This window comes from Myxine glutinosa, chromosome 6 (genome assembly GCF_964187855.1).
Source record: "Myxine glutinosa chromosome 6, kmMyxGlut1.1, whole genome shotgun sequence".
Lineage (NCBI taxonomy): Eukaryota > Metazoa > Chordata > Myxini > Myxiniformes > Myxinidae > Myxine > Myxine glutinosa.
In genome coordinates, this window is record NC_136266.1 from 156,495,286 (window position 1) to 156,521,576 (window position 26,291).

Consider the following 26,291-nt stretch of genomic DNA (forward strand, 5'->3'; position numbering starts at 1 on the left):
CAAGTGCAAAAAGTGTTTTTTCCACACTAATACAAGTGCAAAAGTGGTTTCCTGCACCAACACAAGTGCGAAAAGTGGTTTTTCAACACTAACACAAGTACGAAAAGTGGTTTTTCAACACTAACACAACTGCGAAAAGTGGTTTTTCCACACTAATACAAGTGCAAAAGTGGTTTTCTGCACCAACACAAGTGCGAAAAGTGGTTTTTCAACACTAACACAAGTGCGAAAAGTGGTTTCTCAACACCAACACAAGTGCGAAAAGTGTTTTTTCCAAACTAATACAAGTACAAAAGTGGTTTCCTGCACCAACACAAGTGCGAAAAGTGGTTTTTCAACACTAACACAAGTGCGAAAAGTGGTTTTTCAACACTAACCCAAGTGTGAAAAGTGGTTTTTCCACACTAATACAAGTGCAAAAGTGGTTTCCTGCACCAACACAAGTGCGAAATGTGGTTTTTCAACACTAACACAAGTGCGAAAAGTGGTTTTTCAACACTATCACAAGTGCAAAAAGTGTTTTTTCCACACTAATACAAGTGCAAAAGTGGTTTCCTGCACCATCACAAGTGCGAAAAGTGGTTTTTCAACACTAACACAAGTGCTAAAAGTGGATTTTCAACACTAACACAAGTGCGAAAAGTGGTTTTTCCACACTATTACAAGTGCAAAAGTGGTTTCCTGCACCAACAGAAGTGCGAAAAGTGGTTTTTCAACACTAACACAAGTGCGAAAAGTGGTTTTTCAACACTATCACAAGTGCAATAAGTGTTTTTCCACACTAATACAAGTGCAAAAGTGGTTTCCTGCACGAACACAAGTGCGAAAAGTGGTTTTTCAACACTAACACATGTGCGAAAAGTGGTTTTTCAACACTATCACAAGTGCAAAAAGTGTTTTTTCCACACTAATACAAGTGCAAAAGTGGTTTCCTGCACCAACACAAGTGCGAAAAGTGGTTTTTCCACACTAATACAAGTGCAAAAGTTGTTTCCTGCACCAACACAAGTGCGAAAAGTGGTTTTTCAACACTATCACAAGTGCAAAAAGTGTTTTTTCCACACTAATACAAGTGCAAAAGTGGTTTCCTGCACCAACACAAGTGCGAAAAGTGGTTTTTCAACACTAACACAAGTGCGAAAAGTGGTTTTTCAACACTAACACAAGTGCGAAAAGTGTTTTTTCCACACTAATACAAGTGCAAAAGTGGTTTCCTGCACCAACACAAGTGCGAAAAGTGGTTTTTCAACACTAACACAAGTGCGAAAAGTGGTTTTTCAACACTAACACATGTGCGAAAAGTGGTTTTCCCACACTAATACAAGTGCAAAAGCAGTTTCCTGCACCAACACAAGTGCGAAAAGTGGTTTTTCAACACGAACACAAGTGCGAAATGTGGTTTTTCAACACTATCACAAGTGCAAAAAGTGTTTTTTCCACACTAATACAAGTGCGAAAAGTGGTTTTTCAACACTAACACAAGTGCAAAAAGTGGTTTTTCAACACTAACACAAGTGCGAAAAGTGTTTTTTCCACACTAATACAAGTGCAAAAGTGGTTTCCTGCAACAACACAAGTGCGAAAAGTGGTTTTTCAACACTAACACAAGTGCGAAAAGTGGTTTTTCAACACTAACACATGTGCGAAAAGTGGTTTTTCCACACTAATACAAGTGCAAAAGCAGTTTCCTGCACCAACACAAGTGCGAAAAGTGGTTTTTCAACACTAACACAAGTGCGAAAAGTGGTTTTTCAACACTATCACAAGTGCAAAAAGTGTTTTTTCCACACTAATACAAGTGCAAAAGTGGTTTCCTGCACCAACACAAGTGCGAAAAGTGGTTTTTCAACACTAACACAAGTGCGAAAAGTGTTTTTTCCACACTAATACAAGTGCGAAAAGTGGTTTTTCCACACTAATACAAGTGCAAAAGTGGTTTTTCAACACTAACACAAGTGCGAAAAGTGGTTTTTCAACAATAACACAAGTGCGAAAAGTGTTTTTTCCACACTAATACAAGTGCAAAAGTGGTTTCCTGCACCAACACAAGTGCGAAAAGTGGTTTTTCAACACTAACACAAGTGCGAAAAGTGGTTTTTCAACACTAACACAAGTGCGAAAAGTGGTTTTTCCACACTAATACAAGTGCAAAAGTGGTTTCCTGCACCAACACAGGTGCCAAAAGTGGTTTTTCAACACTAACACAAGTGCGAAAAGTGTTTTTTCCACACTAATACAAGTGCAAAAGTGGATTCCTGCACCAACACAAGTGCGAAAAGTGGTTTTTGAACACTAACACAAGTGCGAAAAGTGGTTTTTCAACACTAACACAAGTGCGAAAAGTGTTTTTTCCACACTAATACAAGTGCAAAAGCAGTTTCGTGCACCAACACAAGTGCGAAAAGTGGTTTTTCAACACTAACACAAGTGCGAAATGTGGTTTTTCAACACTAACACAAGTGCGAAAAGTGGTTTTTCAACACTAACACAAGTGTGAAAAGTGGTTTTTCCACACAAACACAAGTGCGAAAAGTGTTTTTTCCACACTAATACAAGTGCAAAAGTGGTTTCCTGCACCAACACAAGTGCGAAAAGTGGTTTTTCAACACTAACCCAAGTGCGAAAAGTGGTTTTTCAACACTATCACAAGTGCAATAAGTGTTTTTTCCACACGAATACAAGTGCAAAAGTGGTTTCCTGCACCAACACAAGTGCGAAAAGTGGTTTTTCAACACTAACACAAGTGCGAAAAGCGGTTTTTCAACACTAACACAAGTGCGAAAAGTGGTTTTTTCACACTAATACAAGTGCAAAAGTGGTTTCCTGCACCAACACAAGTGTGAAAAGTGGTTTTTCAACACTAACACAAGTGCGAAAAGTGGTTTTTCAACACTATCACAAGTGCAAAAAGTGTTTTTTCCGCACTAATACAAGTGCAAAAGTGGTTTCCTGCACCAACACAAGTGCGAAAAGTGGTTTTTCAACACTAACACAGGTGCGAAAAGTGGTTTTTCAACACTATCACAAGTGCAAAAAGTGTTTTTTCCACACTAATACAAGTGCAAAAGTGGTTTCCTGCACCAACACAAGTGCGAAAAGTGGTTTTTCAACACTAACACAAGTGCGAAAAGTGGTTTTTCAACACTAACACAAGTGCGAAAAGTGGTTTTTCCACACTAATACAAGTGCAAAAGTGGTTTTTCAACACTAACACAAGTGCGAAAAGTGGTTTTTCAACACTAACACAAGTGCGAAAAGTGGTTTTTCAACACTAACACAAGTGCAAAAAGGGGTTTTTCAACACTATCACTAGTGCAAAAAGTGTTTTTTCCACACTAATACAAGTGCAAAAGCGGTTTCCTGCACCAACACAAGTGCGAAAAGTGGTTTTTCAACACGAACACAAGTGCGAAATGTGGTTTTTCAACACTATCACAAGTGCAAAAAGTGTTTTTTCCACACTAATACAAGTGCGAAAAGTGGTTTTTCAACACAAACACAAGTGCAAAAAGTGTTTTTTCCACACTAATACAAGTGCAAACGTGGTTTCCTGCACCAACACAAGTGCGAAATGTGGTTTTTCAACACTAACACAAGTGCGAAAAGTGGTTTTTCAACACTATCACAAGTGCAAAAAGTGTTTTTTCCACACTAATACAAGTGCAAAAGTGGTTTCATGCACCAACACAAGTGCGAAAAGTGGTTTTTCAACACTAACACAAGTGCGAAAAGTGGTTTTTCAACACTAACACAAGTGCGAAAAGTGGTTTTTCCACACTAACACAAGTGCAAAAGTGGTTTCCTGCACCAACACAAGTGCGAAAAGTGGTTTTTCAACACTAACACAAGTGCGAATAGTGGTTTTTCAACACTAACACAAGTGCGAAAAGTGGTTTTTCCACACTAATACAAGTGCAAAAGTGGTTTCCTGCACCAACACAAGTGCGAAAAGTCGTTTTTCAACACTAATACAAGTGCAAAAGTGGTTTCCTGCACCAACACAAGTGCGAAAAGTGGTTTTTGAACACTAACACAAGTGCGAAAAGTGGTTTTTCAACACGAACACAAGTGCGAAAAGTGTTTTTTCCACACTAATACAAGTGCAAAAGCGGTTTCCTGCACCAACACAAGTGCGAAAAGTGGTTTTTCAACACTAACACAAGTGCAAAAAGTGGTTTTTCCACACTAATACAAGTGCAAAAGTGGTTTCCTGCACCAACACAAGTGCGAAAAGTGGTTTTTCAACACTAACACAAGTGCGAAAAGTGGTTTTCAACACTAACACAAGTGCGAAAAGTGGTTTTTCAACACTAACACAAGTGCGGAAAGTGGTTTTTCCACACTAATACAAGTGCAAAAGCGGTTTCCTGCACCAACACAAGTGCGAAAAGTGGTTTTTCAACACTAACACAAGTGCGAAAAGGGGTTTTTCAACACTATCACAAGTGCAAAAAGTGTTTTTTCCACACTAATACAAGTGCAAAAGTGGTTTCCTGCACCAACACAAGTGCGAAAAGTGGTTTTTCAACACTAACACAAATGCGAAAAGTGGTTTTTCAACACTAACACAACTGCGAAAAGTGGTTTTTCCACACTAATACAAGTGCAAAAGTGGTTTCCTGCACCAACACAAGTGCGAAAAGTGGTTTTTCAACACTAACACAAGTGCGAAAAGTGGTTTTTCAACACTATCACAAGTGCAAAAAGTGTTTTTTCCACACTAATACAAGTGCAAAAGTGGTTTCCTGCACCAACACAAGTGCGAAAAGTGGTTTTTCAACACTATCACAAGTGCGAAAAGTGGTTTTTCAACACCAACACAAGTGCGAAAAGTGGTTTTTCCACACTAACACAAGTGCAAAAGTTGTTTCCTGCACCAACACAAGTGCGAAAAGTGGTATTTCAACACTAACACAAGTGCGAAAAGTGGTTTTTCAACACTAACACAAGTGCGAAAAGTGGTTTTTCCACACTAATACAAGTGCAAAAGTGGTTTCCTGCACCAACACAAGTGCGAAAAGTGGTTTTTCAACACTAACACAAGTGCGAAAAGTGGTTTTTCAACACTAACACAAGTGCGAAAAGTGTTTTTTCCACACTAATACAAGTGCAAAAGTGGTTTCCTGCACCAACACAAGTGCGAAAAGTGGTTTTTGAACACAAACACAAGTGCGAAAAGTGGTTTTTCAACACTAACACAAGTGCGAAAAGTGTTTTTTCCACACTAATACAAGTGCAAAAGCGGTTTCCTGCACCAACACAAGTGCGAAAAGTGGTTTTTCAACACTAACACAAGTGCGAAAAGTGGTTTTTCCACACTAACACAAGTGCAAAAGTGGTTTCCTGCACCAACACAAGTGCGAAAAGTGGTTTTTCAACACTAACACAAGTGCGAAAAGTGGTTTTTCAACACTAACACAAGTGCGAAAAGTGGTTTTTCCACACTAATACAAGTGCAAAAGTGGTTTCCTGCACCAACACAAGTGCGAAAAGTGGTTTTTCAACACTAACACAAGTGCGAAAAGTGGTTTTTCAACACTAACACAAGTGCGAAAAGTGGTTTTGCCACACTAACACAAGTGCAAAAAGTGGTTTTTCCACACTAATACAAGTGCAAAAGTGGTTTCCTGCACCAACACAAGTGCGAAAAGTGGTTTTTCAACACTAACACAAGTGCGAAAAGTGGTTTTCAACACTAACACAAGTGCGAAAAGTGGTTTTTCAACACTAACACAAGTGCGAAAAGTGGTTTTTCCACACTAATACAAGTGCAAAAGCGGTTTCCTGCACCAACACAAGTGCGAAAAGTGGTTTTTCAACACTAACACAAGTGCGAAAAGGGGTTTTTCAACACTATCACAAGTGCAAAAAGTGTTTTTTCCACACTAATACAAGTGCAAAAGTGGTTTCCTGCACCAACACAAGTGCGAAAAGTGGTTTTTCAACACTAACACAAGTGCGAAAAGTGGTTTTTCAACACTAACACAACTGCGAAAAGTGGTTTTTCCACACTAATACAAGTGCAAAAGTGGTTTCCTGCACCAACACAAGTGCGAAAAGTGGTTTTTCGACACTAACACAAGTGCGAAAAGTGGTTTTTCAACACTATCACAAGTGCAAAAAGTGTTTTTTCCACACTAATACAAGTGCAAAAGTGGTTTCCTGCACCAATACAAGTGCGAAAAGTGGTTTTTCAACACTATCACAAGTGCGAAAAGTGTTTTTTCAACACCAACACAAGTGCGAAAAGTGGTTTTTCCACACTAACACAAGTGCAAAAGTTGTTTCCTGCACCAACACAAGTGCGAAAAGTGGTATTTCAACACTAACACAAGTGCGGAAAGTGGTTTTTCAACACTATCACAAGTGCGAAAAGTGTTTTTTCCACACTAATATAAGTGCAAAAGTGGTTTCCTGCACCAACACAAGTGCGAAAAGTGGTTTTTCAACACTAACACAAGTGCGAAAAGTGGTTTTTCAACACTAACACAAGTGCGAAAAGTGGTTTTTCAACACTAACACAAGTGCGAAAAGTGGTTTTTCCACACTAATACAAGTGCAAAAGTGGTTTCCTGCACCAACGCAAGTGCGAAAAGTGGTTTTTCAACACTAACACAAGTGCGAAAAGTGGTTTTTCAACACTAACACAAGTGCGAAAAGTGGCTTTTCCACACTAATACAAGTGCAAAAGTGGTTTCCTGCACCAACACAAGTGCGAAAAGTGGTTTTTCAACACTAACACAAGTGCGAAAAGTGGTTTTTCAACACTAACACAAGTGCGAAAAGTGGTTTTTCCACACTAATACAAGTGCAAAAGTGGTTTCCTGCACCAACACAAGTGCGAAAAGTGGTTTTTCAACACTAACACAAGTGCGAAAAGTGGTTTTTCAACACTAACACAAGTGCGAAAAGTGGTTTTTCCACACTAATACAAGTGCAAAAGCAGTTTCCTGCACCAACACAAGTGCAAAAAGTGGTTTTTCAACACTAACACAAGTGCGAAAAGTGGTTTTTCAACACTATCACAAGTGCAAAAAGTGATTTTTCCACACTAATACAAGTGCAAAAGTGGTTTCCTGCACCAACACAAGTGCAAAAAGTGGTTTTTCAACACTAACACAAGTGCGAAAAGTGGTTTTTCAACACTAACACAAGTGCAAAAAGTGGTTTTTCAACACTAACACAAATGCGAAAAGTGGTTTTTCCAAACTAATACAAGTGCAAAAGTGGTTTCCTGCACCAACACAAGTGCGAAAAGTGGTTTTTCAACACTAACACAAGTGCAAAAAGGGGTTTTTCAACACTATCACTAGTGCAAAAAGTGTTTTTTCCACACTAATACAAGTGCAAAAGTGGTTTCCTGCACCAACACAAGCGCGAAAAGTTGTTTTTCAACACTAACACAGGTGCGAAAAGTGGTTTTTCAACACTAACACAACTGCGAAAAGTGGTTTTTCCACACTAATACAAGTGCAAAAGTGGTTTCCTGCACCAACACAAGTGCGAAAAGTGGTTTTTCAACACTAACACAAGTGCGAAAAGTGGTTTTTCAACACTAACACAAGTGCGAAAAGTGTTTTTTCCAAACTAATACAAGTGCAAAAGTGGTTTCCTGCACCAACACAAGTGCGAAAAGTGGTTTTTCAACACTAACACAAGTGCGTAAAGTGGTTTTTCAACACTAACACAAGTGCGAAAAGTGGTTTTTCCACACTAATACAAGTGCAAAAGTGGTTTCCTGCACCAACACAAGTGCGAAATGTGGTTTTTCAACACTAACACAAGTGCGAAAAGTGGTTTTTCAACACTATCACAAGTGCAAAAAGTGTTTTTTCCACACTAATACAAGTGCAAAAGTGGTTTCCTGCATCAACACAAGTGCGAAAAGTGGTTTTTCAACACTAACACAAGTGCGAAAAGTGGTTTTTCAACACTAACACAAGTGCGAAAAGTGGTTTTTCCACACTAATACAAGTGCAAAAGTGGTTTCCTGCACCAACACAAGCGCGAAAAGTGGTTTTTCAACACTAACACAAGTGCGAAAAGTCGTTTTTCAACACTATCACAAGTGCAAAAAGTGTTTTTTCCACACTAATACAAGTGCAAAAGTGGTTTCCTGCATCAACACAAGTGCGAAAAGTGGTTTTTCAACACTAACACAAGTGCGAAAAGTGGTTTTTCAACACTAACACAAGTGCGAAAAGTGGTTTTTCAACACTAACACAAGTGCGAAAAGTGGTTTTCCACACTAATACAAGTGCAAAAGTGGTTTCCTGCACCAACACAAGCGCGAAAAGTGGTTTTTCAACACTAACACAAGTGCGAAAAGTGTTTTTTCCACACTAATACAAGTGCAAAAGTGGTTTCCTGCACCAACACAAGTGCGAAAAGTGGTTTTTCAACACTAACACAAGTGCGAAAAGTGGTTTTTCAACACTATCACAAGTGCAAAAAGTGTTTTTTCCACACTAATACAAGTGCAAAGGTGGTTTCCTGCACCAACACAAGTGCGAAAAGTGGTTTTTCAACACTAACACAAGTGCGAAAAGTGGTTTTTCAACACTAACACAAGTGCGAAAAGTGTTTTTTCCACACTAATACAAGTGCAAAAGTGGTTTCCTGCACCAACACAAGTGCGAAAAGTGGTTTTTCAACACTAACACAAGTGCGAAAAGTGGTTTTTCAACACTAACACAACTGCGAAAAGTGGTTTTTCCACACTAATACAAGTGCAAAAGTGGTTTCCTGCACCAACACAAGTGCGAAAAGTGGTTTTTCAACACTAACACAAGTGCGAAAAGTGGTTTTTCCAAACTAATACAAGTGCAAAAGTGGTTTCCTGCACCAACACAAGTGCGAAAAGTGGTTTTTCAACACTAACACAAGTGCGAAAAGTGGTTTTTCAACACTAACACAAGTGCGAAAAGTCGTTTTTCCACACTAATACAAGTGCAAAAGTGGTTTCCTGCACCAACACAAGTGCGAAAAGTGGTTTTTCAACACTAACACAAGTGCGAAAAGTGGTTTTTCAACACTAACACAAGTGCGAAAAGTGGTTTTTCCACACTAATACAAGTGCGAAAAGTGGTTTTTCAACACTAACACAAGTGCGAAAAGTGGTTTTTCAACACTAACACAAATGCGAAAAGTGGTTTTTCCACACTAATACAAGTGCAAAAGTGGTTTCCTGCACCAACACAAGTGCGAAAAGTGGTTTTTCAACACTAACACAAGTGCGAAAAGTGGTTTTTCCACACTAATACAAGTGCAAAAGTGGTTTCCTGCACCAACACAAGTGCGAAAAGTGGTTTTTCAACACTAACACATGTGCGAAAAGTGGTTTTTCAACACTAACACAAGTGCGAAAAGTGGTTTTTCCACACTAATACAAGTGCAAAAGTGGTTTCCTGCACCAACACAAGTGCGAAAAGTGGTTTTTCAACACTAACACAAGTGCGAAAAGTGGTTTTTCAACACTAACACAAGTGCAAAAAGTGGTTTTTCCACACTAATACAAGTGCAAAAGTGGTTTCCTGCACCAACACAAGTGCGAAAAGTGGTTTTTCAACACTAACACAAGTGCGAAAAGTGGTTTTTCAACACTAACACAAGTGCGAAAAGTGGTTTTTCAACACTAACACAAGTGCGAAAAGTGGTTTTTCCAAACTAATACAAGTGCAAAAGTGGTTTCCTGCACCAACACAAGTGCAAAAAGTGGTTTTTCAACACTAACACAAGTGCGAAAAGTGGTTTTTCAACACTAACACAAGTGCGAAAAGTGGTTTTTCCACACTAATACAAGTGCAATAAGTGTTTTTTCCACACTAATACAAGTGCAAAAGTGGTTTCCTGCACCAACACAAGTGCGAAAAGTGGTTTTTCAACACTAACACAAGTGCGAAAAGTGGTTTTTCAACACTAACACAAGTGCGAAAAGTGGTTTTTTCACACTAATACAAGTGCAAAAGTGGTTTCCTGCACCAACACAAGTGCGAAAAGTGGTTTTTCAACACTAACACAAGTGCGAAAAGTGGTTTTTCAACACTATCACAAGTGCAAAAAGTGTTTTTTCCGCACTAATACAAGTGCAAAAGTGGTTTCCTGCACCAACATAAGTGCGAAAAGTGGTTTTTCAACACTAACATAAGTGCGAAAAGTGGTTTTTCAACACTATCACAAGTGCAAAAAGTGTTTTTTGTACACTAATACAAGTGCAAAAGTGGTTTCCTGCACCAACACAAGTGCGAAAAGTGGTTTTTCAACACTAACACAAGTGCGAAAAGTGGTTTTTCAACACTAACACAAGTGCGAAAAGTGGTTTTTCCACACTAACACAAGTGCAAAAGTGGTTTCCTGCACCAACACAAGTGCGAAAAGTGGTTTTTCAACACTAACACAAGTGCAAAAAGTGGTTTTTCAACACTATCACAAGTGCAAAAAGTGTTTTTTCCACACTAATACAAGTGCGAAAAGTGGTTTTTCCACACTAATACAAGTGCAAAAGTGGTTTTTCAACACTAACACAAGTGCGAAAAGTGGTTTTTCAACACTAACACAAGTGCGAAAAGTGTTTTTTCCACACTAATACAAGTGCAAAAGTGGTTTCCTGCACCAACATAAGTGCGAAAAGTGGTTTTTCAACACTAACACAAGTGCGAAAAGTGGTTTTTCAACACTAACACAAGTGCGAAAAGTGGTTTTTCAACACTAACACAAGTGCGAAAAGTGGTTTTTCCAAACTAATACAAGTGCAAAAGTGGTTTCCTGCACCAACACAAGTGCGAAAAGTTGCTTTTCAACACTAACACAAGTACGAAAAGTGGTTTTTCAACACTATCACAAGTGCAAAAAGTGTTTTTTCCACACTAATACAAGTGCAAAAGTGGTTTCCTGCACCAACACAAGTGCGAAAAGTGGTTTTTCAACAATAACACAAGTGCGAAAAGTGGTTTTTCAACACTAACACAACTGTGAAAAGTGGTTTTTCCACATTAATGCAAGTGCAAAAGTGGTTTCCTGCACCAACACAAGTGCGAAAAGTGGTTTTTCAACACTAACACAAGTGCGAAAAGTGGTTTTTCAACACTAACACAAGTGCGAAAAGTGGTTTTTCCACACTAATACAAGTGCAAAAGTGGTTTCCTGCACCAACACAAGTGCGAAAAGTGGTTTTTCAACACTAACACATGTGCGAAAAGTGGTTTTTCAACACTAACACAAGTGCGAAAAGTGGTTTTTCCACACTAATACAAGTGCAAAAGTGGCTTCCTGCACCAACACAAGTGCGAAAAGTGGTTTTTCAACACTAACACAAGTGCGAAAAGTGGTTTTTCAACACTAACACAAGTGCGAAAAGTGGTTTTTCCACACTAATACAAGTGCAAAAGCGGTTTCCTGCACCAACACAAGTGCGAAAAGTGGTTTTTCAACACTAACACAAGTGCGAAAAGTGGTTTTTCAACAATATCACAAGTGCAAAAAGTGTTTTTTCCACACTAATACAAGTGCAAAAGTGGTTTCCTGCACCAACACAAGTGCGAAAAGTGGTTTTTCAACACTAACACAAGTGCGAAAAGTGGTTTTTCAACACTAACACAAGTGCGAAAAGTGGTTTTTCAACACTAACACAAGTGCGAAAAGTGGTTTTTTCCAAAATAATACAAGTGCAAAAGTGCTTTCCTGCACCAACACAAGTGCGAAAAGTGGCTTTTCAACACTAACACAAGTGCGAAAAGTGGTTTTTCAACACTATCACAAGTGCAAAAAGTGTTTTTTCCACACTAATACAAGTGCAAAAGTGGTTTCCTGCACCAACACAAGTGCGAAAAGTGGTTTTTCAACAATAACACAAGTGCGAAAAGTGGTTTTTCAACACTAACACAACTGTGAAAAGTGGTTTTTCCACACTAATACAAGTGCAAAAGTGGTTTCCTGCACCAACACAAGTGCGAAAAGTGGTTTTTCAACACTAACACAAGTGCGAAAAGTGGTTTTTCCAAACTAATACAAGTGCAAAAGTGGTTTCCTGCACCAACACAAGTGCGAAAAGTGGTTTTTCAACACTAACACAAGTGCGAAAAGTGGTTTTTCAACACTAACACAAGTGCGAAAAGTCGTTTTTCCACACTAATACAAGTGCAAAAGTGGTTTCCTGCACCAACACAAGTGCGAAAAGTGGTTTTTCAACACTAACACAAGTGCGAAAAGTGGTTTTTCAACACTAACACAAGTGCGAAAAGTGGTTTTTCCACACTAACACAAGTGCAAAAGTTGTTTCCTGCACCAACACAAGTGCGAAAAGTGGTATTTCAACACTGACACAAGTGCGAAAAGTGGTTTTTCAACACTATCACAAGTGCGAAAAGTGTTTTTTCCACACTAATACAAGTGCAAAAGTGGTTTCCTGCACCAACACAAGTGCGAAAAGTGGTTTTTCAACACTAACACAAGTGCGAAAAGTGGTTTTTCAACACACTAACACAAGTGCGAAAAGTGGTTTTTCACACTAACACAAGTGCGAAAAGTGGTTTTTCCACACTAATTCAAGTGCAAAAGTGGTTTCCTGCACCAACACAAGTGCGAAAAGTGGTTTTTCAACACTAACACAAGTGCGAAAAGTGGTTTTTTCAACACTAACACAAGTGCGAAAAGTGGTTTTTCCACACTAATACAAGTGCAAAAGTGGTTTCCTGCACCAACACAAGTGCGAAAAGTGGTTTTTCAACACTAACACATGTGCGAAAAGTGGTTTTTCAACACTAACACAAGTGCGAAAAGTGGTTTCCACACTAATACAAGTGCAAAAGTGGTTGCCTGCACCAACACAAGTGCGAAAAGTGGTTTTCAACACTAACACAAGTGCGAAAAGTGGTTTTTCACACTAACACAAGTGCGAAAAAGCGGTTTTCCACACTAATAGAAGTGCAAAAGCGGTTTCCTGCACCAACACAAGTGCAAAAAGTGTTTTTCAACACTAACACAAGTGCGAAAGTGGTTTTATCAACACTATCACAAGTGCAAAAAGTGTTTTTTTCCACACTAATACAAGTGCAAAAGTGGTTTCCTGCACCAACACAAGAGCGAAAAGTGTTTTCAACACTAACACAAGTGCGAAAAGTGGTTTTTTCACACTAACACAAGTGCGAAAAGAGGTTTTTCAACACTAACACAAGTGCGAAAAGTGGTTTTTCCAAAATAATACAAGTGCAAAAGTGGTTTCCTGCACCAACACAAGTGCGAAAAGTGGCTTTTCAACACTAACACAAGTGCGAAAAGTGGTTTTTCAACACTATCACAAGTGCAAAAAGTGTTTTTTTCCACACTAATACAAGTGCAAAAGTGGTTTCCTGCACCAACACAAGTGCGAAAAGTGGTTTTTCAACAATAACACAAGTGCGAAAAGTGGTTTTTCAACACTAACACAACTGTGAAAAGTGGTTTTTCCACACTAATACAAGTGCAAAAGTGGTTTCCTGCACCAACACAAGTGCGAAAAGTGGTTTTTCAACACTAACACAAGTGCGAAAAGTGGTTTTTCCAAACTAATACAAGTGCAAAAGTGGTTTCCTGCACCAACACAAGTGCGAAAAGTGGTTTTTCAACACTAACACAAGTGCGAAAAGTGGTTTTTTCAACACTACCACAAGTGCAAAAGTCGTTTTTCCACACTAATACAAGTGCAAAAGTGGTTTCCTGCACCAACACAAGTGCGAAAAGTGGTTTTTCAACACTAAGACAAGTGCGAAAAGTGGTTTTTCAACACTAACACAAGTGCGAAAAGTGGTTTTTCCACACTAATACAAGTGCAAAAGTGGTTTCCTGCACCAACACAAGTGCGAAAAGTGGTTTTTCAACACTAACACAAGTGCGAAAAGTGGTTTTTCAACACTATCACAAGTGCAATAAGTGTTTTTTCCACACTAATACAAGTGCAAAAGTGGTTTCCTGCACCAACACAAGTGCGAAAAGTGGTTTTTCAACACTAACACAAGTGCGAAAAGTGGTTTTTCAACACTAACACAAGTGCGAAAAGTGGTTTTTTCACACTAATACAAGTGCAAAAGTGGTTTCCTGCACCAACACAAGTGCGAAAAGTGGTTTTTCAACACTAACACAAGTGCGAAAAGTGGTTTTTTCAACACTATCACAAGTGCAAAAAGTGTTTTTTCCGCACTAATACAAGTGCAAAAGTGGTTTCCTGCACCAACACAAGTGCGAAAAGTGGTTTTTCATAACTAACACAAGTGCGAAAAGTGGTTTTTCAACACTATCACAAGTGCAAAAAGTGTTTTTTTTACACTAATACAAGTGCAAAAGTGGTTTCCTGCACCAACACAAGTGCGAAAAGTGGTTTTTCAACACTAACACAAGTGCGAAAAGTGGTTTTTCAACACTAACACAAGTGCGAAAAGTGGTTTTTCCACACTAACACAAGTGCAAAAGTGGTTTTCTGCACCAACACAAGTGCGAAAAGTGGTTTTTCAACACTAACTCAAGTGCGAAAAGTGGTTTTTCAACACTAACACAAGTGCGAAAAGTGGTTTTTCAACACTAACACAAGTGCGAAAAGTGTTTTTTCCACACTAATACAAGTGCAAAAGTGGTTTCCTGCACCAACACAAGTGCGAAAAGTGGTTTTTCAACACTAACACAAGTGCGAAAAGTGGTTTTTCCACACTAATACAAGTGCGAAAAGTTGTTTTTCCACACTAATACAAGTGCAAAAGTGGTTTTTCAACACTAACACAAGTGCGAAAAGTGGTTTTTCAACACTAACACAAGTGCGAAAAGTGTTTTTTCCACACTAATACAAGTGCAAAAGTGGTTTTTCAACACTAACACAAGTGCGAAAAGTGGTTTTTCAACACTAACACAAGTGCGAAAAGTGTTTTTTCCACACTAATACAAGTGCAAAAGTGGTTTCGTGCACCAACCAAAGTGCGAAAAGTGGTTTTTCAACACTAACACAAGTGCGAAAAGTGTTTTTTCCACACTAATACAAGTGCAAAAGTGGTTTCCTGCACCAACACAAGTGCGAAAAGTGGTTTTTGAACACTAACACAAGTGCGAAAAGTGGTTTTTCGACACTAACACAAGTGCGAAAAGTGTTTTTTCCACACTAATACAAGTGCAAAAGCGGTTTCCTGCACCAACACAAGTGCGAAAAGTGGTTTTTCAACACTAACACAAGTGCGAAATGTGGTTTTTCAACACTATCACAAGTGCAAAAAGTGTTTTTTCCACACTAATACAAGTGCGAAAAGTGGTTTTTCAACACAAACACAAGTGCGAAAAGTGTTTTTTCCACACTAATACAAGTGCAAAAGTGGTTTCCTGCACCAACACAAGTGCGAAAAGTGGTTTTTCAACACTAACACAAGTGCGAAAAGTGGTTTTTCAACACTAACACATGCGCGAAAAGTGGTTTTTCCACACTAATACAAGTGCAAAAGCGGTTTCCTGCACCAACACAAGTGCAAAAAGTGGTTTTTCAACACTAACACAAGTGCGAAAAGTGGTTTTTCAACACCATCACAAGTGCAAAAAGTGTTTTTTCCACACTAATACAAGTGCAAAAGTGGTTTCCTGCACCAACACAAGTGCGAAAAGTTGTTTTTCCACACTAATACAAGTGCAAAAGTGGTTTTTCAACACTAACACAAGTGCGAAAAGTGGTTTTTCAACACTAACACAAGTGCGAAAAGTGTTTTTTCCACACTAATACAAGTGCAAAAGTGGTTTTTCAACACTAACGCAAGTGCGAAAAGTGGTTTTTCAACACTAACACAAGTGCGAAAAGTGTTTTTTCCACACTAATACAAGTGCAAAAGTGGTTTCGTGCACCAACACAAGTGCGAAAAGTGGTTTTTCAACACTAACACAAGTGCGAAAAGTGTTTTTTCCACACTAATACAAGTGCAAAAGTGGTTTCCTGCACCAACACAAGTGCGAAAAGTGGTTTTTCAACACTAACACAAGTGCGAAAAGTGGTTTTTCAACACTAACACAAATGCGAAAAGTGGTTTTTCCACACTAATACAAGTGCAAAAGTGGTTTCCTGCACCAACACAAGTGCGAAAAGTGGTTTTTCAACACTAACACAAGTGCGAAAAGTGTTTTTTCCACACTAATACAAGTGCAAAAGTGGTTTCCTGCACCAACACAAGTGCGAAAAGTGGTTTTTGAACACTAACACAAGTGCGAAAAGTGGTTTTTCGACACTAACACAAGTGCGAAAAGTGTTTTTTCCACACTAATACAAGTGCAAAAGCGGTTTCCTGCACCAACACAAGTGCAAAAAGTGGTTTTTCAACACTAACACAAGTGCGAAATGTGGTTTTTCAACACTATCACAAGTGCAAAAAGTGTTTTTTCCACACTAATACAAGTGCGAAAAGTGGTTTTTCAACACAAACACAAGTGCGAAAAGTGTTTTTTCCACACTAATACAAGTGCAAAAGTGGTTTCCTGCACCAACACAAGTGCGAAAAGTGGTTTTTCAACACTAACACAAGTGCGAAAAGTGGTTTTTCAACACTAACACATGCGTGAAAAGTGGTTTTTCCACACTAATACAAGTGCAAAAGCAGTTTCCTGCACCAACACAAGTGCAAAAAGTGGTTTTTCAACACTAACACAAGTGCGAAAAGTGGTTTTTCAACACTATCACAAGTGCAAAAAGTGTTTTTTCCACACTAATACAAGTGCAAAAGTGGTTTCCTGCACCAACATAAGTGCGAAAAGTGGTTTTTCAACACTAACACAAGTGCGAAAAGTGGTTTTTCAACACTAACACAAGTGCGAAAAGTGGTTTTTCAACACTAACACAAGTGCGAAAAGTGGTTTTTCCAAACTAATACAAGTGCAAAAGTGGTTTCCTGCACCAACACAAGTGCGAAAAGTTGCTTTTCAACACTAACACAAGTGCGAAAAGTGGTTTTTCAACACTATCACAAGTGCAAAAAGTGTTTTTTCCACACTAATACAAGTGCAAAAGTGGTTTCCTGCACCAACACAAGTGCGAAAAGTGGTTTTTCAACAATAACACAAGTGCGAAAAGTGGTTTTTCAACACTAACACAACTGTGAAAAGTGGTTTTTCCACATTAATGCAAGTGCAAAAGTGGTTTCCTGCACCAACACAAGTGCGAAAAGTGGTTTTTCAACACTAACACAAGTGCGAAAAGTGGTTTTTCAACACTAACACAAGTGCGAAAAGTGGTTTTTCCACACTAATACAAGTGCAAAAGTGGTTTCCTGCACCAACACAAGTGCTAAAAGTGGTTTTTCAACACTAACACATGTGCGAAAAGTGGTTTTTCAACACTAACACAAGTGCGAAAAGTGGTTTTTCCACACTAATACAAGTGCAAAAGTGGCTTCCTGCACCAACACAAGTGCGAAAAGTGGTTTTTCAACACTAACACAAGTGCGAAAAGTGGTTTTTCAACACTAACACAAGTGCGAAAAGTGGTTTTTCCACACTAATACAAGTGCAAAAGCGGTTTCCTGCACCAACACAAGTGCGAAAAGTGGTTTTTCAACACTAACACAAGTGCGAAAAGTGGTTTTTCAACAATATCACAAGTGCAAAAAGTGTTTTTTCCACACTAATACAAGTGCAAAAGTGGTTTCCTGCACCAACACAAGTGCGAAAAGTGGTTTTTCAACACTAACACAAGTGCGAAAAGTGGTTTTTCAACACTAACACAAGTGCGAAAAGTGGTTTTTCAACACTAACACAAGTGCGAAAAGTGGTTTTTCCAAAATAATACAAGTGCAAAAGTGGTTTCCTGCACCAACACAAGTGCGAAAAGTGGCTTTTCAACACTAACACAAGTGCGAAAAGTGGTTTTTCAACACTATCACAAGTGCAAAAAGTGTTTTTTCCACACTAATACAAGTGCAAAAGTGGTTTCCTGCACCAACACAAGTGCGAAAAGTGGTTTTTCAACACAAACACAAGTGCGAAAAGTGTTTTTTCCACACTAATACAAGTGCAAAAGTGGTTTCCTGCACCAACACAAGTGCGAAAAGTGGTTTTTCAACACTAACACAAGTGCGAAAAGTGGTTTTTCAACACTAACACATGCGCGAAAAGTGGTTTTTCCACACTAATACAAGTGCAAAAGCGGTTTCCTGCACCAACACAAGTGCAAAAAGTGGTTTTTCAACACTAACACAAGTGCGAAAAGTGGTTTTTCAACACTATCACAAGTGCAAAAAGTGTTTTTTCCACACTAATACAAGTGCAAAAGTGGTTTCCTGCACCAACACAAGTGCGAAAAGTTGTTTTTCCACACTAATACAAGTGCAAAAGTGGTTTTTCAACACTAACACAAGTGCGAAAAGTGGTTTTTCAACACTAACACAAGTGCGAAAAGTGTTTTTTCCACACTAATACAAGTGCAAAAGTGGTTTTTCAACACTAACGCAAGTGCGAAAAGTGGTTTTTCAACACTAACACAAGTGCGAAAAGTGTTTTTTCCACACTAATACAAGTGCAAAAGTGGTTTCGTGCACCAACACAAGTGCGAAAAGTGGTTTTTCAACACTAACACAAGTGCGAAAAGTGTTTTTTCCACACTAATACAAGTGCAAAAGTGGTTTCCTGCACCAACACAAGTGCGAAAAGTGGTTTTTCAACACTAACACAAGTGCGAAAAGTGGTTTTTCAACACTAACACAAATGCGAAAAGTGGTTTTTCCACACTAATACAAGTGCAAAAGTGGTTTCCTGCACCAACACAAGTGCGAAAAGTGGTTTTTCAACACTAACACAAGTGCGAAAAGTGTTTTTTCCACACTAATACAAGTGCAAAAGTGGTTTCCTGCACCAACACAAGTGCGAAAAGTGGTTTTTGAACACTAACACAAGTGCGAAAAGTGGTTTTTCGACACTAACACAAGTGCGAAAAGTGTTTTTTCCACACTAATACAAGTGCAAAAGCGGTTTCCTGCACCAACACAAGTGCAAAAAGTGGTTTTTCAACACTAACACAAGTGCGAAATGTGGTTTTTCAACACTATCACAAGTGCAAAAAGTGTTTTTTCCACACTAATACAAGTGCGAAAAGTGGTTTTTCAACACAAACACAAGTGCGAAAAGTGTTTTTTCCACACTAATACAAGTGCAAAAGTGGTTTCCTGCACCAACACAAGTGCGAAAAGTGGTTTTTCAACACTAACACAAGTGCGAAAAGTGGTTTTTCAACACTAACACATGCGCGAAAAGTGGTTTTTCCACACTAATACAAGTGCAAAAGCAGTTTCCTGCACCAACACAAGTGCAAAAAGTGGTTTTTCAACACTAACACAAGTGCGAAAAGTGGTTTTTCAACACTATCACAAGTGCAAAAAGTGTTTTTTCCACACTAATACAAGTGCAAAAGTGGTTTCCTGCACCAACATAAGTGCGAAAAGTGGTTTTTCAACACTAACACAAGTGCGAAAAGTGGTTTTTCAACACTAACACAAGTGCGAAAAGTGGTTTTTCAACACTAACACAAGTGCGAAAAGTGGTTTTTCCAAACTAATACAAGTGCAAAAGTGGTTTCCTGCACCAACACAAGTGCGAAAAGTTGCTTTTCAACACTAACACAAGTGCGAAAAGTGGTTTTTCAACACTATCACAAGTGCAAAAAGTGTTTTTTCCACACTAATACAAGTGCAAAAGTGGTTTCCTGCACCAACACAAGTGCGAAAAGTGGTTTTTCAACAATAACACAAGTGCGAAAAGTGGTTTTTCAACACTAACACAACTGTGAAAAGTGGTTTTTCCACATTAATGCAAGTGCAAAAGTGGTTTCCTGCACCAACACAAGTGCGAAAAGTGGTTTTTCAACACTAACACAAGTGCGAAAAGTGGTTTTTCAACACTAACACAAGTGCGAAAAGTGGTTTTTCCACACTAATACAAGTGCAAAAGTGGTTTCCTGCACCAACACAAGTGCGAAAAGTGGTTTTTCAACACTAACACATGTGCGAAAAGTGGTTTTTCAACACTAACACAAGTGCGAAAAGTGGTTTTTCCACACTAATACAAGTGCAAAAGTGGCTTCCTGCACCAACACAAGTGCGAAAAGTGGTTTTTCAACACTAACACAAGTGCGAAAAGTGGTTTTTCAACACTAACACAAGTGCGAAAAGTGGTTTTTCCACACTAATACAAGTGCAAAAGCGGTTTCCTGCACCAACACAAGTGCGAAAAGTGGTTTTTCAACACTAACACAAGTGCGAAAAGTGGTTTTTCAACAATATCACAAGTGCAAAAAGTGTTTTTTCCACACTAATACAAGTGCAAAAGTGGTTTCCTGCACCAACACAAGTGCGAAAAGTGGTTTTTCAACACTAACACAAGTGCGAAAAGTGGTTTTTCAACACTAACACAAGTGCGAAAAGTGGTTTTTCAACACTAACACAAGTGCGAAAAGTGGTTTTTCCAAAATAATACAAGTGCAAAAGTGGTTTCCTGCACCAACACAAGTGCGAAAAGTGGCTTTTCAACACTAACACAAGTGCGAAAAGTGGTTTTTCAACACTATCACAAGTGCAAAAAGTGTTTTTTCCACACTAATACAAGTGCAAAAGTGGTTTCCTGCACCAACACAAGTGCGAAAAGTGGTTTTTCAACAATAACACAAGTGCGAAAAGTGGTTTTTCAACACTAACACAACTGTGAAAAGTGGTTTTTCCACACTAATACAAGTGCAAAAGTGGTTTCCTGCACCAACACAAGTGCGAAAAGTGGTTTTTCAACACTAACACAAGTGCGAAAAGTGGTTTTTCCAAACTAATACAAGTGCAAAAGTGGTTTCCTGCACCAACACAAGTGCGAAAAGTGGTTTTTCAACACTAACACAAGTGCGAAAAGTGGTTTTTCAACACTAACACAAGTGCGAAAAGTCGTTTTTCCACACTAATACAAGTGCAAAAGTGGTTTCCTGCACCAACACAAGTGCGAAAAGTGGTTTTTCAACACTAACACAAGTGCGAAAAGTGGTTTTTCAACACTAACACAAGTGCGAAAAGTGGTTTTTCCACACTAACACAAGTGCAAAAGTTGTTTCCTGCACCAACACAAGTGCGAAAAGTGGTATTTCAACACTGACACAAGTGCGAAAAGTGGTTTTTCAACACTATCACAAGTGCGAAAAGTGTTTTTTCCACACTAATACAAGTGCAAAAGTGGTTTCCTGCACCAACACAAGTGCGAAAAGTGGTTTTTCAACACTAACACAAGTGCGAAAAGTGGTTTTTCAACACTACCACAAGTGCGAAAAGTGGTTTTTCAACACTAACACAAGTGCGAAAAGTGGTTTTTCCACACTAATACAAGTGCAAAAGTGGTTTCCTGCACCAACACAAGTGCGAAAAGTGGTTTTTCAACACTAACACAAGTGCGAAAAGTGGTTTTTCAACACTAACACAAGTGCGAAAAGTGGTTTTTCCACACTAATACAAGTGCAAAAGTGGTTTCCTGCACCAACACAAGTGCGAAAAGTGGTTTTTCAACACTAACACATGTGCGAAAAGTGGTTTTTCAACACTAACACAAGTGCGAAAAGTGGTTTTCCACACTAATACAAGTGCAAAAGTGGTTTCCTGCACCAACACAAGTGCGAAAAGTGGTTTTTCAACACTAACACAAGTGCGAAAAGTGGTTTTTCAACACTAACACAAGTGCGAAAAGTGGTTTTTCCACACTAATAGAAGTGCAAAAGCGGTTTCCTGCACCAACACAAGTGCGAAAAGTGGTTTTTCAACACTAACACAAGTGCGAAAAGTGGTTTTTCAACACTATCACAAGTGCAAAAAGTGTTTTTTCCACACTAATACAAGTGCAAAAGTGGTTTCCTGCACCAACACAAGGGCGAAAAGTGGTTTTTCAACACTAACACAAGTGCGAAAAGTGGTTTTTCAACACTAACACAAGTGCGAAAAGAGGTTTTTCAACACTAACACAAGTGCGAAAAGTGGTTTTTCCAAAATAATACAAGTGCAAAAGTGGTTTCCTGCACCAACACAAGTGCGAAAAGTGGCTTTTCAACACTAACACAAGTGCGAAAAGTGGTTTTTCAACACTATCACAAGTGCAAAAAGTGTTTTTTCCACACTAATACAAGTGCAAAAGTGGTTTCCTGCACCAACACAAGTGCGAAAAGTGGTTTTTCAACAATAACACAAGTGCGAAAAGTGGTTTTTCAACACTAACACAACTGTGAAAAGTGGTTTTTCCACACTAATACAAGTGCAAAAGTGGTTTCCTGCACCAACACAAGTGCGAAAAGTGGTTTTTCAACACTAACACAAGTGCGAAAAGTGGTTTTTCCAAACTAATACAAGTGCAAAAGTGGTTTCCTGCACCAACACAAGTGCGAAAAGTGGTTTTTCAACACTAACACAAGTGCGAAAAGTGGTTTTTCAACACTACCACAAGTGCAAAAGTCGTTTTTCCACACTAATACAAGTGCAAAAGTGGTTTCCTGCACCAACACAAGTGCGAAAAGTGGTTTTTCAACACTAAGACAAGTGCGAAAAGTGGTTTTTCAACACTAACACAAGTGCGAAAAGTGGTTTTTCCACACTAATACAAGTGCAAAAGTGGTTTCCTGCACCAACACAAGTGCGAAAAGTGGTTTTTCAACACTAACACAAGTGCGAAAAGTGGTTTTTCAACACTATCACAAGTGCAATAAGTGTTTTTTCCACACTAATACAAGTGCAAAAGTGGTTTCCTGCACCAACACAAGTGCGAAAAGTGGTTTTTCAACACTAACACAAGTGCGAAAAGTGGTTTTTCAACACTAACACAAGTGCGAAAAGTGGTTTTTTCACACTAATACAAGTGCAAAAGTGGTTTCCTGCACCAACACAAGTGCGAAAAGTGGTTTTTCAACACTAACACAAGTGCGAAAAGTGGTTTTTCAACACTATCACAAGTGCAAAAAGTGTTTTTTCCGCACTAATACAAGTGCAAAAGTGGTTTCCTGCACCAACACAAGTGCGAAAAGTGGTTTTTCAACACTAACACAAGTGCGAAAAGTGGTTTTTCAACACTATCACAAGTGCAAAAAGTGTTTTTTCTACACTAATACAAGTGCAAAAGTGGTTTCCTGCACCAACACAAGTGCGAAAAGTGGTTTTTCAACACTAACACAAGTGCGAAAAGTGGTTTTTCAACACTAACACAAGTGCGAAAAGTGGTTTTTCCACACTAACACAAGTGCAAAAGTGGTTTCCTGCACCAACACAAGTGCGAAAAGTGGTTTTTCAACACTAACTCAAGTGCGAAAAGTGGTTTTTCAACACTAACACAAGTGCGAAAAGTGGTTTTTCAACACTAACACAAGTGCGAAAAGTGTTTTTTCCACACTAATACAAGTGCAAAAGTGGTTTCCTGCACCAACACAAGTGCGAAAAGTGGTTTTTCAACACTAACACAAGTGCGAAAAGTGGTTTTTCCACACTAATACAAGTGCGAAAAGTTGTTTTTCCACACTAATACAAGTGCAAAAGTGGTTTTTCAACACTAACACAAGTGCGAAAAGTGGTTTTTCAACACTAACACAAGTGCGAAAAGTGTTTTTTCCACACTAATACAAGTGCAAAAGTGGTTTTTCAACACTAACACAAGTGCGAAAAGTGGTTTTTCAACACTAACACAAGTGCGAAAAGTGTTTTTTCCACACTAATACAAGTGCAAAAGTGGTTTCGTGCACCAACCAAAGTGCGAAAAGTGGTTTTTCAACACTAACACAAGTGCGAAAAGTGTTTTTTCCACACTAATACAAGTGCAAAAGTGGTTTCCTGCACCAACACAAGTGCGAAAAGTGGTTTTTGAACACTAACACAAGTGCGAAAAGTGGTTTTTCCACACTAACACAAGTGCGAAAAGTGTTTTTTCCACACTAATACAAGTGCAAAAGCGGTTTCCTGCACCAACACAAGTGCGAAAAGTGGTTTTTCAACACTAACACAAGTGCGAAATGTGGTTTTTCAACACTATCACAAGTGCAAAAAGTGTTTTTTCCACACTAATACAAGTGCGAAAAGTGGTTTTTCAACACAAACACAAGTGCGAAAAGTGTTTTTTCCACACTAATACAAGTGCAAAAGTGGTTTCCTGCACCAACACAAGTGCGAAAAGTGGTTTTTCAACACTAACACAAGTGCGAAAAGTGGTTTTTCAACACTAACACATGCGCGAAAAGTGGTTTTTCCACACTAATACAAGTGCAAAAGCGGTTTCCTGCACCAACACAAGTGCAAAAAGTGGTTTTTCAACACTAACACAGGTGCGAAAAGTGGTTTTTCAACACTATCACAAGTGCAAAAAGTGTTTTTTCCACACTAATACAAGTGCAAAAGTGGTTTCCTGCACCAACACAAGTGCGAAAAGTTGTTTTTCCACACTAATACAAGTGCAAAAGTGGTTTTTCAACACTAACACAAGTGCGAAAAGTGGTTTTTCAACACTAACACAAGTGCGAAAAGTGTTTTTTCCACACTAATACAAGTGCAAAAGTGGTTTTTCAACACTAACGCAAGTGCGAAAAGTGGTTTTTCAACACTAACACAAGTGCGAAAAGTGTTTTTTCCACACTAATACAAGTGCAAAAGTGGTTTCGTGCACCAACACAAGTGCGAAAAGTGTTTTTTCAACACTAACACAAGTGCGAAAAGTGTTTTTTCCACACTAATACAAGTGCAAAAGTGGTTTCCTGCACCAACACAAGTGCGAAAAGTGGTTTTTCAACACTAACACAAGTGCGAAAAGTGGTTTTTCAACACTAACACAAATGCGAAAAGTGGTTTTTCCACACTAATACAAGTGCAAAAGTGGTTTCCTGCACCAACACAAGTGCGAAAAGTGGTTTTTCAACACTAACACAAGTGCGAAAAGTGTTTTTTCCACACTAATACAAGTGCAAAAGTGGTTTCCTGCACCAACACAAGTGCGAAAAGTGGTTTTTGAACACTAACACAAGTGCGAAAAGTGGTTTTTCGACACTAACACAAGTGCGAAAAGTGTTTTTTCCACACTAATACAAGTGCAAAAGTGGTTTCCTGCACCAACACAAGTGCAAAAAGTGGTTTTTCAACACTAACACAAGTGCGAAATGTGGTTTTTCAACACTATCACAAGTGCAAAAAGTGTTTTTTCCACACTAATACAAGTGCGAAAAGTGGTTTTTCAACACAAACACAAGTGCGAAAAGTGTTTTTTCCACACTAATACAAGTGCAAAAGTGGTTTCCTGCACCAACACAAGTGCGAAAAGTGGTTTTTCAACACTAACACAAGTGCGAAAAGTGGTTTTTCAACACTAACACATGCGCGAAAAGTGGTTTTTCCACACTAATACAAGTGCAAAAGCAGTTTCCTGCACCAACACAAGTGCAAAAAGTGGTTTTTCAACACTAACACAAGTGCGAAAAGTGGTTTTTCAACACTATCACAAGTGCAAAAAGTGTTTTTTCCACACTAATACAAGTGCAAAAGTGGTTTCCTGCACCAACATAAGTGCGAAAAGTGGTTTTTCAACACTAACACAAGTGCGAAAAGTGGTTTTTCAACACTAACACAAGTGCGAAAAGTGGTTTTTCAACACTAACACAAGTGCGAAAAGTGGTTTTTCCAAACTAATACAAGTGCAAAAGTGGTTTCCTGCACCAACACAAGTGCGAAAAGTTGCTTTTCAACACTAACACAAGTGCGAAAAGTGGTTTTTCAACACTATCACAAGTGCAAAAAGTGTTTTTTCCACACTAATACAAGTGCAAAAGTGGTTTCCTGCACCAACACAAGTGCGAAAAGTGGTTTTTCAACAATAACACAAGTGCGAAAAGTGGTTTTTCAACACTAACACAACTGTGAAAAGTAGTTTTTCCACATTAATGCAAGTGCAAAAGTGGTTTCCTGCACCAACACAAGTGCGAAAAGTGGTTTTTCAACACTAACACAAGTGCGAAAAGTGGTTTTTCAACACTAACACAAGTGCGAAAAGTGGTTTTTCCACACTAATACAAGTGCAAAAGTGGTTTCCTGCACCAACACAAGTGCGAAAAGTGGTTTTTCAACACTAACACATGTGCGAAAAGTGGTTTTTCAACACTAACACAAGTGCGAAAAGTGGTTTTTCCACACTAATACAAGTGCAAAAGTGGCTTCCTGCACCAACACAAGTGCGAAAAGTGGTTTTTCAACACTAACACAAGTGCGAAAAGTGGTTTTTCAACACTATCACAAGTGCAAAAAGTGGTTTTTCCGCACTAATACAAGTGCAAAAGT